General features: G+C 43.6%; 1 protein-coding gene across 7 annotated transcripts in view; it reads right to left on the bottom strand.

Moving 5' to 3' along the window:
* The window catches only part of C8H10orf71 (chromosome 8 C10orf71 homolog), a 99,930-nt gene that overhangs the window by 17,967 nt on the left and 60,551 nt on the right, over nt 1-21,412 (bottom strand). For 2 of the 7 annotated variants that reach the window (XM_072869981.1, XM_072869980.1), the window contains exons 1-2: nt 4,752-5,068; nt 495-562 (exon numbers count right to left, since the gene is read on the bottom strand). The exons of 4 other annotated variants lie outside the window; for them this stretch is intronic. The gene's annotated coding sequence lies outside the window, so the exon portion shown is untranslated. Of the gene's footprint in view, nt 1-494; nt 563-4,751; nt 5,069-21,412 lie in introns of those variants that run through there. One more of the 7 variants, XM_072869983.1, reaches the window with a different exon arrangement.

The raw sequence follows: 21,412 nt of genomic DNA, 5'->3' as shown, positions 1-21,412 counted from the left end.
TTCCCACACTAGAGGGAAAGTTGTAGAGTACCGGAGCATCGCAGTGGCTAGAGACAGGAGATGACAAGGATGGAAGGGAAGAAAAACATATGGACAAGAAAACAAATGTAATGGCCTGGATGCCTTGTAAAGGAGCATGCCAGACAGTCCCAGCCCCTGTCATGGGAAAATTGTAATGATACCAGCAAGTACGCTAGACACAAGAGGGAAGCAGGTGTATTCTCCTCCGTGACCTACACAAGGAAATCTGCAGGTAGCAACCAGCCATGCCTCACTTCTCTTTCCAGGCTGGGGAATCTGAAACCATCCCCCACTTACACTGCCCTCCTCATCAGCCCCAGCACACCAATACCATCTGCACTGTCAATTTACACTTAGACCATTTAAGCTTCTTGACAAGGAGAGTCTGACCCACACCCACTCACACAGGATACAGTCCCAGGAAATAACAGGCTTGCACAAAACAAGTATTATTCTTTTAGTGGTAGTCTCACCTGCTCCTTTCCTTTATATCTTCTGGATATTTCCAGGGTTTGGGCAAGGATTTTGCTGAATCTGTTTTCTATAAAGAAAAGAATTCAAGCCATTTGTAGGTGCTAGGTTCAAAATTGTTTCAAGTTTTAAGTGGTTTTATCACCCACTGAATTCCACAGAATTTAGGGACATGCAATATCCTGAAATATCTGTCTTATGTTACCAAAGACCAATAGGTATATATACCAGAGAAGGGAAGAGAAGGTGAAGGCTTTGGTTTTCAAAGTTTTCTGGCTCAGGCTGCAGGAATAGAGCTATTTCTTACTTACACTTTGCTATAGCTTTCAAGTGCAGTCAAGAGAGCTCAGTTCTTGAGCAATGTGGCAGGGAGGGAAATATACACTTATATACATGCCAGAGCATATGACTCAAGCACACAACCATCCATTCGCATAACATCTTTCCTCTGATGACAAACTGTTCCTCAACCATTTGAGATGATAACAGAGCCATTCCAGTTGAAGGACAAAAGCTGTAGCTTGCCTTACTCCTGCCGGCTATCTGGAAGATGACCATGGGACAGCTAGCTATCCACCTATGGGATGACTTTGAGAGGGCAGGGGAGAGCCCACCCACCCTTGCCCCCAGGCGTTATCTCTGGAGGCCACACTATTTTCCTCCTTTTGAGGAGAAAAGCTGGACAGTGGTCTTGTCCTGGGCAAGATGGAAGCTCCTTCCAGTTCCCTCTTCACTGTGCAACTGGGGTTCTTTTTTTTCCTGGGAAATGAAGACTCCCTCTTCCTATTCAGAGACTGATTAATTGTTATGATTTAATGGTGTGTCCCCAAGGCATCTCCTCATTCTTTTACAGTTAACGCATATGCTAAGGCATTTCTTGTGATTATTCTGTAAAGGATAAATGCAAAAGACAGAAAGGAAAATAACAAGAGTTTTAAGCAGAATCTACACTTAGTCCCTAAGAGAGACCCCAATGACTCTGGCTGAATCAGTCCCTCAGCAACCTCAGCGATGCTGTCATCACAGTGCTCTTCCAGACCCCCAGATCCTCTAAAGAAACCTGCAGGCAGGCAATAGCATCACCCGCAGCCCAGTGCTGTCACCAGCCACTTCTTCCCCAGCCCTTCTCCTCAATTCTCCCCCACACCCCGAGTGGCAATTCTACCTACTTGTCTATGGCTTCATTCAATTAACAGGCCTGGTCACAACTCCTGTAGCTCAAATAATCATTTCTCAGTTTTGGAGAAACAGACTAAGTCCTAATGTCACTACTTCAAAGCAGATCAGTCAAAACAATGAGTCTCAGTGAACAATAATGTCATGATCAGGAATGCTGGTCCACTGCCCCAGCATAAATCCTGGACGCAGCTTGCAGGATCTGGTTCCCTCTGAACATGCTGCTGCTTCTGCACCAACATCCCAGACAGTCCTGGGCACTTACTCCAATTTCTGCCCAATGGACCCCTATGCTTTGAAACATGCAAAAGATGGAGACAGAGACACATCTGAAATACACCTCAACAGAGCAGAAGCCATCAGAAGTGTGCAGAATTGTACAAGGGTCAATAATGAACCTGACAGGCAAGCCAAGCTGACCTTAAGATATGACAGGTTATGTCTGATCCAGGTAAAGGTGATAGGCAGAGGCACATCTGAGACTGAGGATCTGCAGTAGCTGTAAACTGCCAGATACTGCTGTTTGCTGACTCTGCATGTTAAGGTGTAGCCAAATGTTAACCATGTGCATCTCTTTTAGAGACTTTTCCAAAAATTGCAGGGATTTTAATCTCTATCTTTTCCAAGTGGAAAGTTTGAGTTAGGTGGCCTTCATGTACCTGACTGTCATAGCCCTATCAGAGTTCCCAAAACAGCCTCAGACATAGTGTATAAGTAACAGGGGAAGCATCCCTGAAACTACTGGGATGCAGCTATGTGAGAGACTGAAAATAAAGATGCATCACTATTTGACCTGCTTGGCTCATAAGAAGGTTGGTCTGACTGTTATTAGATAATTTAGACTAATCATTACTAGATAATGCCTTCTTGTATGTCATTATTTGCAAGCACAGGAGATAGATGGTAAAGAAACCTATGACTATAATTAAATATATGCTTTCTATACCTGTCCAAAGAGGATCATTTGGCAGAGGAACCCAAGGGAGAGGGAAACCTTACTTCTGGGGAAGGGCTGTCCTCTTATGGTTTCAGTGCTGCCTCAGTTTCTCTGGGACTACTAAGGGACAGGGGTCTTGGCAGCAGTCTCTCTGACCATACACACTTGAAAGCCATAAAAACCTGGCAAGCAGCAACATAGTCACAAAACACCAAGCTTAATACACACATGCAAATATATATACACACATCTTTAGATATGTATGTATAAGCAATCAGTGACCCACCCAAAAACATATTCAGGCTTGATTGAAGCGGGACAACCTTTTCTCAAGGGTAAAAGTTCCCCTATCAGTGCACACATGCAGCCCCCACTATGTTGCCTTTCCACACACACCTGTCAGCTGGCTCACAGACCTCTGGTCCCAAAATGTGACACTACCTCAAGCAATGGACACTAGCTCTAAAAGCAACGGACTCACCCACCTGCTTATAGTAGACAAAGCTCTGTGTGACCTGGCACCCCAGCTGCAGGCAAGCCAGCACAGCGAAGCCTGCAGCTAAAAACCACTTGCAGAATTTACCTCTGCCAGCAACTTTCTGTGTGTGTAAACTCAGCTAGACTAAAGAAAGGAAAGACTGATACAGATGAGTGGTATTTTCTCCCAACCTGGCTCATAGGGTTTGTTGGCTTTTTTCCTGGTCTTGGGGGGATTTACATTTTCATGGGCCTTTTGCACAGCTCTAGTAATGCAAGTACAGACAAGACAAACATTTCAGAGAAGCAGGTAGGAATAAGAGGCTACAGAGTGAAATTTCCGTGTGCTTTTTGTTTGTGGTGCAGGGATGCAATTGTACCTGTATACCTCCACCCAGCTGTGGCCTTCAAGTTCACTGGTGAGTGCCTGTTACAACTGTTTTGGTAACTAAGTTGTGACTATGTATGTAAATACCTTCCTAGTGACAAATGTGGAAGGATGGAAAAATTTAGTTGTTTCGAGGCTCCAATATACTGGGAATCTTTTATTTGTTAGTATTTTCCACAGGCCTTATCCTTCAAGCATTTAACTGAGGGCATTTGCCTTTTACATGGTCAATTCCTTGAAGAAGCAGGTGGACTTCGATCCTGTCCAGAAAGCTTATTTCTCCTTCTTACCTCTTCTCACTTTTCCTTCTCCCCAGCCTCCCTCCCGGCAATGGCAGGGGACTAGTAAGGAACCCTCTAGCTGATACTGTACAAAGTCAGTGTGAACTAGTTGCTTTGGCCTGCTGCTGGAAAACTTTTCCCTATCCAGATTTAATCGGATTGCCTGTTCACAGGCTGTTTAAAAAAGCATAAGCAGTTTGGCTTCTCAAGCTCAATTTTAATGATTTCTGTTTTTATTTTGCTGCTGAGTTCTGCAACTAGGCTAATAAAATGCCATTCCTTGGGATGGCAGATTAAGAAGTTCTGCAACAACTGGACTCAGGAAAGCTTATGCCATTTAAGAAATTTTCCAGTGATTAAAATTGGATACAAGTCATAGTCACAGTCATTTATAGTGGCCTCTTAGCACTGCCTAGGTATTTGAACTATTTTACTTTTTCAGGCTCTGCAGCATACCAATTACTCTCTATAAAATATTCAAATTATTCTCTTCCTATTTGTTCCAAAAAGAGAACTAAGAATGTCTTCAACCCCCTACACAAATCACTAGAGTTTTTAGGAGTATCTTATCTGTAGGCAGTAATCATCTGGAAAATAAAATCCATGTATATTTGCTTAAAGTTGCTTACAGCACAATGCACAGGACAATTAAATGGAGCTTCATAGCAATTTAGTGGTCTTTCACTAAAAAGATCATACCCCTTTACCAAATAATTATATGTGTCATAAACAGTAATCACTGCATACAAATCTATATGTATGTCTCTTTCCACACACAGACTTTCAGAGACAATCCTGCATTTTTCAGAGCAGAAAATGCTGGACAAAATTAAAGGACTTTCCACCTCTTATCACTGAAAAGAGATATAAATGCTGTTTGATTTCTTTTATCTGATCAATTACACAACTGATCCTCGAGTGCACACACATTCACACGCTCAGACACCACCATTCTTCACCATTTCCCTGCTTTAAAAACACCCATACCCTTCTCCCTTACCTTCTGTGCTCCAGCTTCCTGATCAGGGACAGTGCAGGGCTGCGCTTTCTTCCCTTAAGTCAAAGCCCCAGCACATTTTACAGCAGCCTGCTTACTATTAGCACTTCCCATTATTTATGTGTTTCAGACTCTCCTTCTGAACATGGTTATCCTAATAGAAACAACCACTGAAAAATAAATAAAACAATAAAAGTGGAGGAGCTAACCCTTGAGCCCTCACAGACCTGCCCAGCCAGGTGAAGTGAAGTGAGCAAGGAATCCAAAGTTAGTAAAATGTATTTAAATAGTTATCAGGCAAGGGAAACCAAATGGAGATCATAGTGGGGAAGAGGCAAACATACGTATTGGAATAACCATGCGGTGTCAAGTAACAGACAGATGAAACAAACAGTCATCAGCTATTTTTACATTCAGATTTGCCATTGGTAATGCTTCAGAGATAACTAATACAGAAAGTCAGGCTGTGCGATTGGCTTGCCACTGCCAGTGATTCAAACCTTAAAGCACTGCATTTTTGTGTCTACAGGTGGGAGTCAAAATGTTTTTTAAGGTCACCATTAAGAAGTGTAAGAAGTATGCACATGAGTAACACATTACTGCTCTACCGGTGCTTTTTCATAAATAGCTCATTTCATCATCAAGGCTGGACAAATGTATCCAGCGTTCTTGGAGTAAGGACCCCATTCCACTGTCCTTCCAAAGCAAACAAAACCAGCCACCCTCCTGGGAGGCACATGCCAGCATTGGGTTTCATTTGGCGAACTGCAATAGGATGTTGAATAATAGGGGAAATATGCCATGAAGTCAACAAGCTAAGTTTTTGTATGGCAATGGATTGCACTCTGTGCCTGAGTGCACAGAGCTCCTTCCTGAAGTCATGGGGCTCTCTCGGGGCTCAGCATCACGCTGGACTTGAGCCACAGCCTACAGCAAAATGAAGAGCAGAATCTCCTGTGATTACAGCCCCACTCCTGCTTCCATAGCAGAGCAGGGCTCCGAGTAAGTCCAGTGCTCATTTGCATTTTAAAAAGGGCCACTAATTACATTGCCACAGCATGAACAAGGCAACAACCTTGAATCTGCTGCCTGTGAATCTCCAAGCACCGGGAGGCTTGTGATGAACTAATCCTCCCTGCAATCCAAGAGCAGCCTAAGCTTACCGGTCCTTGGAGGGACAATGACCTGCCTTCTGCAAAGCAACCTTCAGCTTTGAATTCCCCACCCGGGAGAGATGTATCACCTCAGATCCCGGCGGGAAGATTTTACAAAGCTCACTCTCCTAGACTCCTGGTCTGGGCTTTTTGTGCTCAAGTGCTTCTCCTAACTCATCCCAAACTGAATGCTGGTCTTGCCAAACATCAGGGCACTTCGGCTAAGTTCTGGCCCGAAACTACATGCTTCCAACCGCTACCCACCCCCCGCACCCATCAGAGCACCTATGCACAAAGATTTGGTGCATGCTTGAGTCATGGTGCCTACGAACTGAGACATTGGAGAGAACCGGCGCACACTGCAAACAAAAAAAAGGTTTGGGATGAAAACAGACAGTGGAAAAGTAGTTTTCAGGCACCCACTGACACTAATGTAGGCAAAACTGTCTGTATATGTGTGTCTGTCTCTCCCACACATTTCTAAAGAGGGGTGGAATGTATTTCTGGACTACTTGTGCTAAAAATAAACCCATCCCTGCTGTCTATGAAGAGAGGCAGGTATAGCCCTGCTTTCTGTAAGCCCATGAACTTGTGAACTGCTTAGAGGCTGAATCACAACTAGAAAGACCCCTATGGAAATTGTAATTGCTAGTTCAGGAAGGGTGGCTGATTGCTTGGAAAATCAAAAACAGGCCTCTCACATGAAAGCAGCTGGGGTTAACACTATTCATCATGATGAATGTGCTTTACAGACTCCAGCTTTGAAAGGACTCAGATCTTGGGATAGGCATTATGCTTGTTCAAATATGATGATAATAAATACATATATTTGCAAATTCAGTGCTCAGATGAGACTCTGGGATCAGATGGCCTGTCATTAAAATAAAACCACTTCTGGGGAAAATTACCGAATAACACACAGCAAACACAACCCAGTGGCACTTAGATGTTGTTATCCTGCTCCCAGGAAAGTTAAAAAGCAAAAATTCCTGCTGCTTCCTTTCAGTGAGTGCAGAGCAATAACAGATCACACTGAACTTTTGTAGACAGCAGTTTGGACTGAAATTATAAATTTATATGAAAAGACTGTGCAATTTGCACAAATATGTTAATGGCAAATGAATGTATGTATGTATACGTAATGGACGCCATCTTTCACACACACACACACACACACACTTGAAACTTTGTATGCTTGGCAAGGCTGAGAATACAGACGTGACAGCCTTATGCAAGAGCAGTAGTTTTCAGCCTTTTCTGACTTGTATCCCATCCCTTAACACTTTCTCCAGGGAAATAAATGGTGTTCTGCCCTAATGAGAGAGACAGTTTTTTCCTTTGTTACCTTAGCTGCAAATCCCGGAGAAGCAGTATGCAGACCCCAAGGGGTCAATGGACCGATCACATGCAAAAAGTCCCTGGTACATGGAAACCAAAAAGTGGAACTGATTATAAACAGAAATGAAAACATGCCACCCTAGACTAGGAAAATGCAAGCATCAAACTGCTTTGGTTGTAGAAAGTAAACAGTTTATAATTCTCTTGGCATTAACGAGCAAGGGGCCTATTTAATAACCCATGAAAGCCATATGACTATATTGAGTTTTCAGTTGTTTGTTTACAGCACTTTTTGTCCAGCAGAGCAATGCAGGTTCAGTTCTTACCTGGCAGCCCCAGACTGAATGATTTGTTGATTGTTATCACAGTCAGTGCAATAACTTGATCACCGGACAGATGAGTGCAGAGCATCGGCTGGACAGAGCAGCCCCAGGGTCCTATCAGCTGAACAAAAGCAGTGAACCGAGGACTAGAATGTATCCCACAGCAGGACACCACCTTCATCTGCTCTGTATGTTGATTCCCACACTTGCAGGTAGATATTGCTGTGACCCCGCCTGAAGTCTTGCAAGGCCTGCATTTGTCTGGGGGTGTTTCCCTGGATGTGCCCAGGAGTGCAGCAGCATTACAGTGCTGATCAAGGAGTCATGGTGCAAACCAGATGCTGCTCCACCTGCCTCCTTGGGACAGCCCAAGCCCCCTATCTTGCTTTCCAGCAAGGGGACTGCACCTCCATGAGCCCTGTCTGGATGGGGAGGTGGCTGCCAGTTCTGTCCCATTCTTACAGCATGTCAGCAGCCTGGACCCAAATCCCTTCCATGCTCTAGCTGATCACAGAGGAGGTGTGAATGCACACCTCCTCTGATGATGGAAATGCTCCCAGTTTCTGGGGAGGGGGTCCTCCACTTGTTCCTCCTCTTGCAATCTCTGCATTTCATAACTTGCTGGAGGAGAGAGAATGCCTGAAAATGAGTTGAGGTCTCCAGTTTTGCATTCTCCTCTAGGAGGCATTGGACTTGCCTGAGCATCTGTATATTTTCTACTAAATGTGAAAGCATCACTGCTTCATTCTGCAGCTGGATTTTGTGCAAAAGCTCTTGTCAGACTTACCCTCCTTCCCTGACTCCAGGAGGCAGCAGAGACCTGAGGGTCCCGAGGGAGGGAGATGTCTCAGTATTGCTACAGGTATTTTGTCACCCAAAGGGGAACAAGATCAAGGCTGCATTTTTCGCTCAGCACCTCCTGTTAGCCAACACAGGTGGTGCTGTACCTGGTATCAGGGGAAATGACAAGCAGATCTCTGTCATACTCCTCTCTGCCTGTATCCTCTTCTGGGTCCAGCCTCAATATACATCCAAGTTTGAACCAACTTCTGTCCTGACAAAGCCAGCTGAGCAGATGTAGGTGAGGACAGAAGGGTCCCCAGCACCTGAGCACCAGTAGCAGTCCTGTGGCCTCTTCCTTTGGGCATTTCTCCACCTTGCTGGAAGGGCTGCCTATCCACCCCTTCTGCAGAATTTGTGCAATGAGACAGGTGCAGGACTCATCCGCAGCCTCTCTCCAGGGCTACTCCTTAGGGCTAAAACTTTGCCAGTAGCTGGAGTTTGTCAGTCCCAACTCCAGGGACTCCTAGAGCTCTGACAAGGAGAGAAATTTTGATTTTTTAAGTCCTTGGAGGTTTCTCTATTTGTCCTTATTGCAGCTTTGAATGAAGCCTGGCAAAGTAAAAATCCACTGCAAAAGGAAGCTCTGGAAGAAATTTCAGCATTGTTCAAGCAAAAATAAATATTTCCTTGATTTCACCTTTCTGAATTTTATAATATGGTGTTTAATATAATACAATATCAAAATTATTTTCATCCTGCCCTCAGAAAGTAACAGAAGATATTATTTTCCAACAAACAAAATGCTATGATTCTTCTCTGAAATCAGATTTCTCATGAAACCAACAAACTTTGCTACATTTCAGCTTTGACTGCATTTGTGATCGCTGGCAGACATTGGTTCCACCATCTTTTTGTCCATTTTTTTTTAGCTCTGTGAATACAGAGCTTAAATTCAATTTTAAAAGAATTTCTACAGCCTTATCTGCTCTCCCTGCTGCTGTCACATCAATACCACCCAGACTCAGCTGACTCAGAGACGACTCGTCTGGATTCCAGCCCCAGCACGCATCCTAAAACTCTGGGAGGTGGCCGGCTGTGGTACCAGGCTGGGGCTCAGCAGCCCTTTTACGGCTTTCAGAACATAGGCTAGAAGGACTCTGAAGACACAGCCTCAGTGACAGTTTTGGCAAGGATGTCAGTCACAACCACATCCTACTTATTTCCTGCAAATCAAACTGACTCTTCAGTCAGGAGCAAAGTCTTGCTTTTGCCGGTAAGACAGCCACTACACATATGTTGATCATATCTGCAGAACCCCCAAAAGATGCTTTTGCGTAACTGTTAAACACTATTCAACACTCTGCCAAGAGCGGAAGACAGATGTGGCAGAAAAGAAACTTACAACAGGAAATGCTAAACACCAGAAGATGGTTAAATTATTCTGCAAGTAAAGGTTTAATCCTGCAAAGCATTGTTCTACCTGGGACAAATTTTCAAAGAGGCAGCACTATCTAAGATTGCTGAAAACCATATGAGGTACCTATCTGCCCAGTGGGCACCAGTTTACTTTGGAAATCTTTTTCTTCCAAACCATCAGGAATTGTCAGTGAAATCAGCAGGAACTGACCGCACTTTGCAATTTGCAGGGGAGGTTCAGCCTGTCCCAGGACAGGCGATGAATCAGTCTTTCAACTAAAGATTAAGAAATGAACACACTTGTGACAGGTCAGATGAGGGAAAAAATGCCTGTAAATAGCCTGAGTGATCTAAAAATTAGTTCTCTTTAAAAACATTATGTAGAAGCCAGTGACATTTAGAGATATTGGGACAAATGCATTAGGTATTTTATAAACATAGCTATAATCCCTCTAATTTAAGAAAAGAGGTTGGAGGAATGTGGACTTACTGGCCTAGCGTAAATATTTCCTATTTACAAATCACAAAGCAAAAACTGGAGACCACAGGCTAAAATAGCTGGACAGCAATGATGGGAAACATAAGGTGCTATTTTTAGGGGATCATATGAGAACCCAAGCAGCTAGAAGCCTAGTCAACCTAGAGGTGTCACATGGCTGCTCTCAGAGTCCTTTGCACTGTATTACCCCACCACAGACAAGGTGAACTAGCCAGGATGATTTTTGTTCCAGCCCTCCACACCCCCATCCAGATTTCATGCAATACTTTGCGTTTTACACAACACGTTGGATGAATTTCCATCAAAGTTTCCACAGAACCACTGGCCCTGTCCTGTGCCAGGTTTCTTTGCAACTGAGAGATGGATTTTGGGCAGTGTTTGCCAGGCTGACCTCCCCCAGATGCTGGGGCATACCAATGTTTTACAAGAGGAAACTGTGTTATGCTGCAGTACAGCTGACACTGCAGAGGTAGCTGCGGTTCAAATGTGGCTTTATCTCTGGATGGGGAGGGGTGAAGAGAGAAAAGATAAAACATTAAAACTTGTTATAGGCTAATGAGTTTGCCTGAATTACACGGGCTTTCATTCTGTGGTTTGCAGAACACACTTGCTGCGGGCCAGGAAGCAGAAACAGTGAAGCACAGCAGAAGAAAATACGAGAATTTTATTCCTCAGCAGTCACTGAAGTTTCAAACCATATTTGCATTATCTCAAAAATTCATGGCACTGCAGAATGCGTTCAGAAGATACTGGGGTGCAAAATGTCTACCTGCATGGTTTTGTGCTGGAGCACTGGTGGGCAGTGAGGGGAAGGCCAGCTTGGCTTAGGAGAGAGGTTTCAGCCCAGATGTGAATCAGACAGGGAAGGAATTTAAATGTGCACTTCCTCCTTCTCAAACCAACTCTCTTGCTAGCTCAAAACCCTTCCCAGAAAAGGAGTGTTGGAAACCAGAAAAGGTTTTGAAAAATATTTCAGTTCTGCATATGTTGGCAGAAAAATGGGCACCATTAGTATGCAAGCCACAGCAAACACAATTGCCTAACCTGTTTCCAGTCTGCTAGCAGATCAGAGTGCACCAGTTAACTGCAAAAAGCAACATAGCTTTTTGCCTTCTTCCCATTCCACTAATCTGAGGAATTATAACGTTGTATTTCTAAAATGATATGACTTTAAGTCATGTTTAAGAAGAGTAAGTAATCTAAAATTGGCATTCAGTAAAACAGGAAGCACTAGAGAGAGAACTAGAAGTTTATGCCCAGCCTTTCAGAAAAAGCCAATGTGTAATTGTTCAAGGTTTTGTTGAATATCAGAAATGGAAGATTAACAAACCAACAGATGGTGATGCAGTGAGATTATTGGTGTTAGCGGGAGGAATTCACGCAAACACAGAAAGGCCAAGAACAGCTAAAAACCTGGTCTGAAAGATAGCAAATGTGCTTCTCTGCAGAACAGTGCTAAATAATGACTGAGAAGACAGGAGCCAAATGAGGAACAGAAAGCAACCGCTGCAGAAAAGCGAGAAAACAGAAATGCGGCAATCGGAAACAGCTCAGTTGTGCAGCTTTGCTGCAGAAATCAGTCCCAGCTCCTCCACCTGCAGTACGCCTGGGCTGGTCGACACAGCCCAGGACCTGGATGCAAGGTCCTTGGCACAATCTGCCTAGGGAATTGGGTGGACTGGAAAACTAGGGATGGATCTTCATCCTTTCCCTGTAGCTGAACTTGGAGAGTAGGGTCAGTGAGCTATGTGGAGTAGATAGAAAGGCAGCATCAGAGAACCCCCTAAGAATCCCCCAGGCCTAAAAACTATGTCACAACCCCTTAATGAGGATTAACCAGATGAGTGCCAGGTAATCAGAGACTACTCTTAGCTGTAAAGTGATTCCTGGGGCTGAAATTCACTGTACCAAATGTACTAAAGTGGCTGGTATTAATAAACTGACAAATGCAAACAAAAGAATTCTTCTTTAATCTCATTCCATTAAGGAAAGGGCATGTGGTTTAAGTTATGATCACATAAACCACTGACTTCAGGCACTTTTAAAGGTTTGCAGTCTGCAAAACTCATTAGAAAATTTATGCTGTCAAATATTTGAAGAAAAATGTAATGGGAGTAAAGAGATAAATATTGTCTTTTAAAAAAATGTCACAACTAGTTTCCTTTAAACTTTAGAAAGGCATTTTAGGCAAAAAGTTAAAAATAAGACAAAAAATTATGACTGATGAAAATTCTAATCCTGCAAACATGTATATGATCGATTATCTTCCTGAAGAGGTTAGGGGCCCTTCTCTTAGGAACAAAACTAAATATATTCACAGACTCAGGACTCTAAGCATATCTATAACGTCACTCATACAGATATTCTTAGTGATTTCAGCAGAAGTGTTTACACACAATGTAGAGCACAGACTGAAGCATTTAAGTACTGCAAGCTCTAAGTGCATTTTTATTGCAATCTTTTTGTTAGCGACAGAAAGAATTGCTGTTTCAAAATACAGCAGTAATTTCCAAATCCAAGGTGTATCGGAAATCCATTAAGAAAATGACTGTGTATGCAGGCAGGCCTGAACAAGGAGGCAAGGTTTGATGTCTCCACTGATGACACTTACAACATGTCATTTGGGATCACAAGTCCCGTTGATTTCAATATTCCAATCCTGCTGAAGGACAATAGCCCCTCAGACATTTCAATGTGACACATGGAAGCTGGGTATTTTGGAAATTGATGTTCAGAACCAGCCTGGCAGATATGGCTGAGCCAGCTCCCATCAACAGAAACGCTTCCAGAGACATGAGTGGGAGCTGGAACACGCTCTGTTTGCTCACTGCTTTAAAGACAGAGTTTGTGCCGTCCTCACAGAAGGGATGCTAATGAGACCTTGGACTAGTCTTTTTCCAGCCAAGTTGAGCACGACAAGCATGAAACATCTCAGTAGAAAAAAATAGCTCTACAAATTCTGAAAGGCTACAGATTTTTAGGAATACTTCTATGTTAGTAATGCAAGACCAGAAAATACAAAGAAAGCAAGGAACTGGTGGTGTAAATAGAAATGAGTAAAAATTAAATGTTATTTAAACAAAGATATTTTTACTTTCTTCAACATTAGATGCTCTAATGTATGGTTAATTCCAGTGTCCTGATTCACATTTTCCTTTTTACATTTCACAGCTTTACCATTTATTTTGGCATCAATGTAAAAAATTATAGTCACCAAATTCTCATAGTTGTCTTCAAAAGTAATTTGCAGACTCACTGTTTCCACAGGGTACTTCAGATATAATCACACAGTCCTTATGTTTACTATTTGAGTTACATTAGTTTGTGAAGTCCATGAGATTTTAATAACAGTCATCAAGTATATGAGGGGTTTCCACTGTGGCCAGTACCAGAGTAAGCAAGCACCTAACCTTGCACTCACAGAAGATGATCTATAAATCCAGGTCCCATGTACACCCAGTTCTGTTGCTTAAGACAAAAAAACCCTAGCAACTGTTGATTTGAATAAAACCACACTGCAAAACACATAGACATTCCTATCAAGTACTTCTATCAGAGTGCTTTCCAGGTCTCACCTTTAGTTAAACATCTACAAGATGCTGTGTAGACATGTTGTTAGATTTGGAGTAACTAAACTATATGCTCAAGGTTACACTGGGAATCTATAGAAAAGCCAGGAAGAGAATCCAGCTCTCTCCTCTTCCAGCATTATGGACTATTCATCAGCTTATGCTGAGTCCTAGATGGAGAACCTCCAAGGGAGGATTTTTATTAGCACATTCTGCCTTCTGCAAATTACTATGGTATGATCATAATGCCTTTGTGCTTTTGTCTACCTACTGGTAGTATTTAGAAAGTGCCTATTGCTCTTGAGTCTAGAGCTGCATAAACAACAACAATAATAATTAATAACTTTTGCAATTATCTTCTGCCAAATGAAATCTCATCTTCAGCTTCAACTGGATACATTCATCTGTCTTAAGTTGTTGTCTAGGGTTGCTATGCACTATCTAACTGTTGGTATGTTCCATCCCAAAGGTGGCTCTTTGGGAAACTTTGAAGCTCTATAAATAGAAGATATTATTATTATTATTATTGGGAGGGGGCAGGAATGCAGCAATTCACCCTCAGGGGACAGAGACACTCAAGAACACTTGTTTCAGCATTTGAATGCATGGATGGTTCACAATCAGTGATGTGAGGGAGAGAAAAGCTCTAGTGCAAAATATCCTGTATGAGCAAGAAGATGAGATCCAGTGGATAGAATCTATCACACCAGTGCTGGCCTTTTACAAGTTTAAACTGGCCATCTAGGCTCCCTTTCTCATCAACGGAGGGTAGCAGACACCTCTGGGAGGTTTGAAATGTCTTTCTTCCTGCAGGAATAATCATGGTCTCAGGACATGGTCCTCCCCATGGATAAGAGAGGAAAGCCTTCCTGACCAGCTTAGCCTAGGCACCAAGTGCTGAGACAGCTGAAGAGAGGTGGCAGGACTCTGGCCCCCAGAAAGGGGACTGAAACCCAGCAATGGCTGAGATCCCCAGAGCGAGGAAATACAAACGAAATGTGCACAAGAGGAGATGTAAAGGGAGCGGGGATACTGGGAAAGTCCTACAAAAATAAGGAAAGAATAAAGGGAAAACTAAGAGCAACAAAACAACCAGCGTAACTGTTTTTCTTCTAAACTTTGCAGGTCTCATCCTATTTCTGTTGACTCCTTGTGAATTTTCCGGCAGGAAATAGGATCAGATTAAGATTTTATAGGATCAGATCAAAGGTGCCTAAATAAATTAAGTATTCTCCTCGAAGTCCCTTCATTTCAGCCTTCCTAAGCAAACCACACTAAGCTGTTGCTCTGCCCAAGAAGCCCTGTGAGCAGCCCTGCTGTGCTCTCGGTGCCGGGCAAGCACCGTACCCCCAGCCTGCCTTTGCCATAAGCTTTTGCTTTCAGACCCAAGTGTCATTCTTGACCACTGCAACGCAACGGGATTTTAGAGCTAGGCTGAAAAGAGGAAGAGAGAAGGGGGACACTGAAGCCGTTGGCAAATTTGAGCAAGACAGGGTGCCATCTCTTGCCAGCAACAAGTTCACATAAACGAAGGGTGTTATATTTCACTTCAAAATCATTCCGGAAACAGCGTTTCGCTCAGAAAGATGAACTAAAGAGATACGTACCCAGTCATCCTCACAGAGAAAATCTGCCCGTGCTGGTGCTCTCCTTCCCCGACTGTGGCTAGGAGAGTGTGAAACGGCAGGGCCGTGGTGGCACGCCCTGCGCGAGCGAGGGGTTCTGAGCAGCGCTGGCAGCGATATCCCCCAGGACTGACACCTAACCCGCCTCCCCTCGCCCCGCGGCCCGCCAGCACTGCGGGTGTTGCAGCACAACAACATAGCTCCCCCTCCTACATAATCAGGTGCCTAAAGGGCCTTCCGGGCAGAGCCCATGCTGCTGACAGGAGTGACAAGCGAAGACTGCCTTTGCCTAAAAAGACAGGTGCTGTTTTCCAGTTAAACGAGCCTTTAAGTCTGTTTCCTTTCACTGTTCATTTGACAGCCCTGGAAAAAGTGCATGTCCTCAGCTCTCAGTGTGCTGAGCACAAGGGCTGGAGGACGGAGGAGAGGGTGGCAGTGGCTTGGCCTCACTTCAGCAGCTCCCTGCCTGGAAGCAGTGACGGGGATGAGTAGTTACAGTTCAACTCTTCATTCATCAGATGAAAAATTTGCCTTAACTGCACCTCATTCTTCTCCAGAAGAAGTCCAACAAAGGGCTAAGGCAATGCAACCTGCCTCTGCCCAGCCACTGACAAAGACAACACCAACCGACCTCTCTCTTGCTTGTGCCCAGAGCCAGGGAGCTAGGTATCAGGTAAACAGTCACACAACAGTGCTGGAGCCAATGGGCTGACCAGCAAGGCCTGGAAAGAGGGTGGAAAATCAGCAGCCATGAAAAATGGCCATTAGTAATTAGGCTTCTGAGAAATGCTGCTAGTTAGAAGATCTTTGATTAATACTACTAAAGACAAGAATCCCTGCCCACCTAGAGCTAGACATCTGCTGCTTAGTAAAAATGCCAGGATATAAACTATTTATGCAGCCTCTATCAAAGAGTCAGATTTTTTTGCAGCCCTCCGTAGAGTCTGCACTGTCCACAAAGTGACAGGCCACCAAATCCAGGTGGATGCAGGTGCCATGGTTCAGCCCAACCTTCCACATAACATTCTGGCATCTGTCAGGATGTGTCAGCATCCTGAAGAAAAAGATGCAGGGAGGTCCTTTGTGCACCCACTCAACCTGTATTTGTGCCAGGTGATCAGTGTAAACCCCAACCCTCTCCCCCATGCAAACCCTATTATTCATCGCCTTGCAAGAACATCAGAAAGAATATCCTGTCTCTGACTGTGGCCAGGATTATCTTTCCACTGGTATTCATTGTGTGGCCTGTAGTTCCTAGATTGTGGAAATGGTAAAAAAAAATCCCTATCAGTTGTCTTTCTTCTAGGCTGAAGAAACCTACTTATTTAATATTTTCTTATGGAAGAAGATATTCTGCACTTCTCCACACTTCTACTCTTTGTACCTTCTCTAATCTACTCTTATGACCTTTTTGAGGTGACAGCGATTACCACAGGCAGTATTCAGAATGGATTTACATAGGGACACAATACTATTCTTGATCCCTTTCCCAGTCTTTTGCCTTTCCGACTGCTGAGCACAAAGCAGACATTTTGAAGGCATGAGTCTAGCCTACAAGCACGGAGAGACAGACATCAAAGCTAACATAGCAATACACTTTAGCAAAGCATCTTGGAAAACTCTGCTCCTTTTAGCTCTCTGCCAAGACAGCCTCTCTGGGCTACCCCATGAGCGTGTGCTGCATCCATAGCAGAGTTGAGACCTCAGTAACTCCTGATGCCACGTGTGGAATATACCACCCAGTTTACCTTGTCCATGGTCGCCTTAACTACTCCCATTCCCCATGCCTGATACTAATCCTGGCAACTAGCACTAACAAAAACCTGTTTCTTTTTCCAATTAATTTGCCATTCCTTGCCAAAGGCCCACAGATAGGGAGCACTGAACTTGTGCTCATTACTTTGCATTCAGTGGAAACTGTACCACTGACACAGGATGAGTCCTGCAAATGCCTAAGCACAACGGTAAAGGAATGATTCGGATGAGGAAAGTTACTCGCAAGTACCTACAACCTAGGCTGGCACTGGTGATTTCAGGGCTTGATGCTACAATCACTACAAGGGGCAGCACTCTGCCAGCCTTTGATGACTTAGCTCACAGGTACAAAATGAAATTGATTGGGCATTTCTAGGTCCACATCTTAGTCCTGGAAATGTTTGCAAAGTTACAAGTATTTGGTCTACATTACACTGAACTGAATCCAATCCCACCGAATGCCTTTCTGTTGGCTGCTGCTGGGTTTTGGGTTACCCAGCTAAGACAGGTGACATCCAAGTCATTTAAGGGCTGAGATGCCACCTTACCAAGTGAATTTTGCCGGTATGTGGTGCACTGGGGTGTGTGCTGCAGGGACCTCAATGTGGCACCTAGCACCCTCACTCTGGCACAGGAAGGTATCCAAGCATGGCAGTGGCAGTGCTGTTCAGGGGGAATCAGCTGCACTGAGCGGCTGTGTCCCAGGGGCTGCAGCAGCTCAGGTAGTGGTGGTCACAGGTGTCTGCACCACACACTGCACCGCAGAAACATGCTACTGACAGCTGGAGTCCCACGGGCTTGTGAGACCTAAGCCCACACACCGTGTCAAGACACCTGGGAAAACCTTCTCCTAGAGTTCTTGCATATCTGTCATGTTGCTAATCATTTTATCCCAAGCATTATCTGTTTGCCTTGAAGTCAGAAATGCCTTCCATTTGTGGAGTTAATTCACAGTCTTAACAACACTAGAAGGCAGGTTTTTGTGGTCAAATATATTGCCACATTAATAACTTCAGAATATTACATGAAGCACGAAAAGAAAAGAAAAGAATAAATTAACAGCAGAAGCCTGCATGGCACACTAGAGAATTAAAGTGCCATTTTATTACACACACCTTAGAATTAAAGTTTTAATTTTCTTTTAAAAGATAGCAATATATCATTTTCATCCTCCATGTTGAAAAACACTTAGAGAGAATGATTTGTTCGTTGTTGTAATCTAGAGGACAAACAAAGCTGTAGTCAAGTGATGTTGACCAAATCCCTGCAATTTCACAGTGATAAAGGAATTGTTATTATTGGTTGTATTCACTATTGCTGTAATAAGGGACTTTTCTCCAAGGATCCTGATGTACTTTAAATACAAATGAATGAGTCTTCCCTAATCCCTTGTGAGCCGTTATGTAGTCTCATTTTACAAAGGGGTTACAAAGGAGGACACTGAGGCAGAGAGGGGTTACGGGTTACTGGCCTTGTTTTCACATGAACTGACTTTGAAACAGTTCCTAGTTAGTGGTTTGGCTCAGGTCAAAGCTCTAGCGTTAAGTCAGAGGCAGCTCCAGGAATCATTCCCAGCCCCCTGCTTGGGACATGCCTCCTCATCCAGATGTATAGCTGCATACATTCATACAGTACAAGTACAGTAAGCACTGCCACTTGTGGGTTTCACTTGCTCTGCTGAGCCGGCACTGAGGAGCTTTTAAAAGTGGAAAGGCATTCAGAGGCATCTTTTTCTTTTACAAGCTGCAGACATTTGCCTCTTAGCAAAGAAGGTCACCAACCAGGCATGGAGATCTTGGTGGATATCACTGCAGCACAGTCTCCAAATGGCTCCTCGATCCAGCAGCTCTCCCCACTGCCTTATATTGCAGACCAGCAGAGCTATATTTGGACACAGATACAGGGGTTATGTTCCCAGGGGCCTCTGATGGAGTAAGTTCAGAGTGTGTTGTCATGATGGACGTGCACACATGTGCCCTAGCAGTGTAGAGGTCAGCCATCATTCATGAATATGTGGAAACCACTTACAGTCCAGTTACAGCATATGCTAGTACCACGTGTTCCCCACCCACCCTGTTTTCTCCCCAGTAAGCTGCTACATTTTTAATGCCTCCATTAGCGCTTGGAACAATTGACAACTTCAAGTCTTTCCCTGCAATGAACTCCAACGTGGAAACGGCACACAGCTTTCAATCACAAGCCAAATGGCTAAAGATTTTGAGACGAGATTTCAATTCCAGAAGAGGAAGCCTGCCCAGCCAACACTACACCTTTAATATAATTATTAATTATTCATAAACAACTATAAATGCACCTAACTCCTGCAGTACCATTCGTCTTTGGAAATGCCCTTGCTGAAATTGCCAGTAGGTGTCTGGGTTTTTCCCTTTCAGTGCATCCGCACCTAAGGCAAGGTTGCTGGCCCTAATGCTTCTATTAAGAGTCAAAAGATTCAGTGTTTAATGCAGACACACCAACTTATCCCCAAAACATATAAATTTTTATGTTTCTTTTAGCACAAGAAATGATTCTTTCATTTAAAGAGAGGACAGTGCAGTTAAATGGTTTCTGCATAAGGCAGTCAGACCTCAGTCCTCCAAAAAACATGTAAGTTCAGATTCACAGCTGCAGAAGAAAAACCTGAAGCTGGCTGGTGTTGCAAAGGTTCAAAGTGCCAAGCAAATAGAAATAACATGAAGCATCCGCTCTCCTGAAATCTTATGTTTTTAAGAGATGCTGTCAGCCCGACCAGCAATGAAAGATGTGCTCTGGTATGAGATAAAATTATGTTTCTCTAAGTGCCATGTGATTTAGTCTGGGAGCAGAAAGTCACCCAAGGCTCTTAATGGAAACATCACTGACAATTACAATTTTGTTATCAAAAGTTGGCTCGGTTTTAGTGGAAATGCCCTGCTATGGAGGGACACAAGCCTGTCCCCTCTCAGGTGGTTCAGCGCTGCAGAGCTATCAGGAATAGAAAGAGGTAAAATCATACTTCTGTCACTGAAGGAAGCCATGCACGCAGTTTGAACACCAATTTAAATCAATTTAGAAAACAATTTTGATAAAACAGATCCGTCCCTTGGTATAGTTACTTTGATTTTAGCTTGGCAGCACTATTTTGGCTAAGGGACTGACTGAAGAAAGAGCAAAGCAGGTCACTGAAGTTGCAATTACACATGCTGTGCCGATTGCTGTCAAGCCAGTCAGGAGGTTAGTGCCCAGCAGTTTACTGCCCCACCTTCCCACTCCGGATCTTACTGGCCCCTTTGGATTCCCCAAGCCTGACTCTGCAGAAACAGCACAGACTGAAAGTCATCCCAGCAAGAACTTAAACTAAACTTCATCTTTCTGATGGAACTGGGTTAGGGAGAAACCACACATAATTATGTTGGCAGACCAGAGAGGACTATAAGCCCCTGGGTAAGTAAGTAGTGATATGTGGTAACCCATATGCTGTAGGAACTCAGACCTCAGTCTGAGCCCTAAGTTATACTGCTTAAAACTTTCCATATTGTTTGGCTTGGTTCAATCATTCATGACAAACCTTTGTGTAACACACTAAATTTGCAGTCAGATGCGCTCCTGTGGCAAACTAGGTTACAAGTTTATCACCACCACCACATATCAACTGAACCATGCTAACTAGCCATGGGCTCATTGCTGCAGCTTACAGCAAATATGATGTAAAATGTGTTGGCTTAAATTCCAGTGAAATGAGTGATGTTAAATTCATTTAAGTTAAGCCATGCTGACCTGTATGGACATATTGTTTCAAACCTTGCTGGTATACTTAACCATAAATACTAGTAGAAGCTAGAATGCTCTGGGTTCAGTTTTAGCTAACGGACACATTCACTGCACATGTTGGTTTTGGTGAACCATTTAATTTGAGCTTTTGGGAGGCACCAGTATGTTCCCAGAGGTGGAGAGAGATATTTACTGATAGGGAAAGAAAACCAACTAAGAGAGATATTTGTGTGGTAAGCTGTGGCTGGCTGAAAGTGATAAGAGAGCTTACTCATTTTAATTTTAAACAACAGTTGCATTTGGAGTAAGAAATGTGTCTAAACTACTCATTTTCATGCTGTGGTACTGTCAACTGCAGCAAGGTACTATAGGGACCTCTGGCTACATGAAACCTTGGGGTAGTTATCTCCCTGTTGCTATTATGTTCCTTTCTTGATTATTCCCTTCCCAGC

The sequence above is a fragment of the Ciconia boyciana genome, chromosome 8 (assembly GCF_034638445.1).
Source record: "Ciconia boyciana chromosome 8, ASM3463844v1, whole genome shotgun sequence".
Classification (NCBI taxonomy): Eukaryota; Metazoa; Chordata; class Aves; order Ciconiiformes; family Ciconiidae; genus Ciconia; species Ciconia boyciana.
Note: the sequence above shows the minus strand (reverse complement) of the source record. Positions and strands in the feature narration are given on the sequence as shown.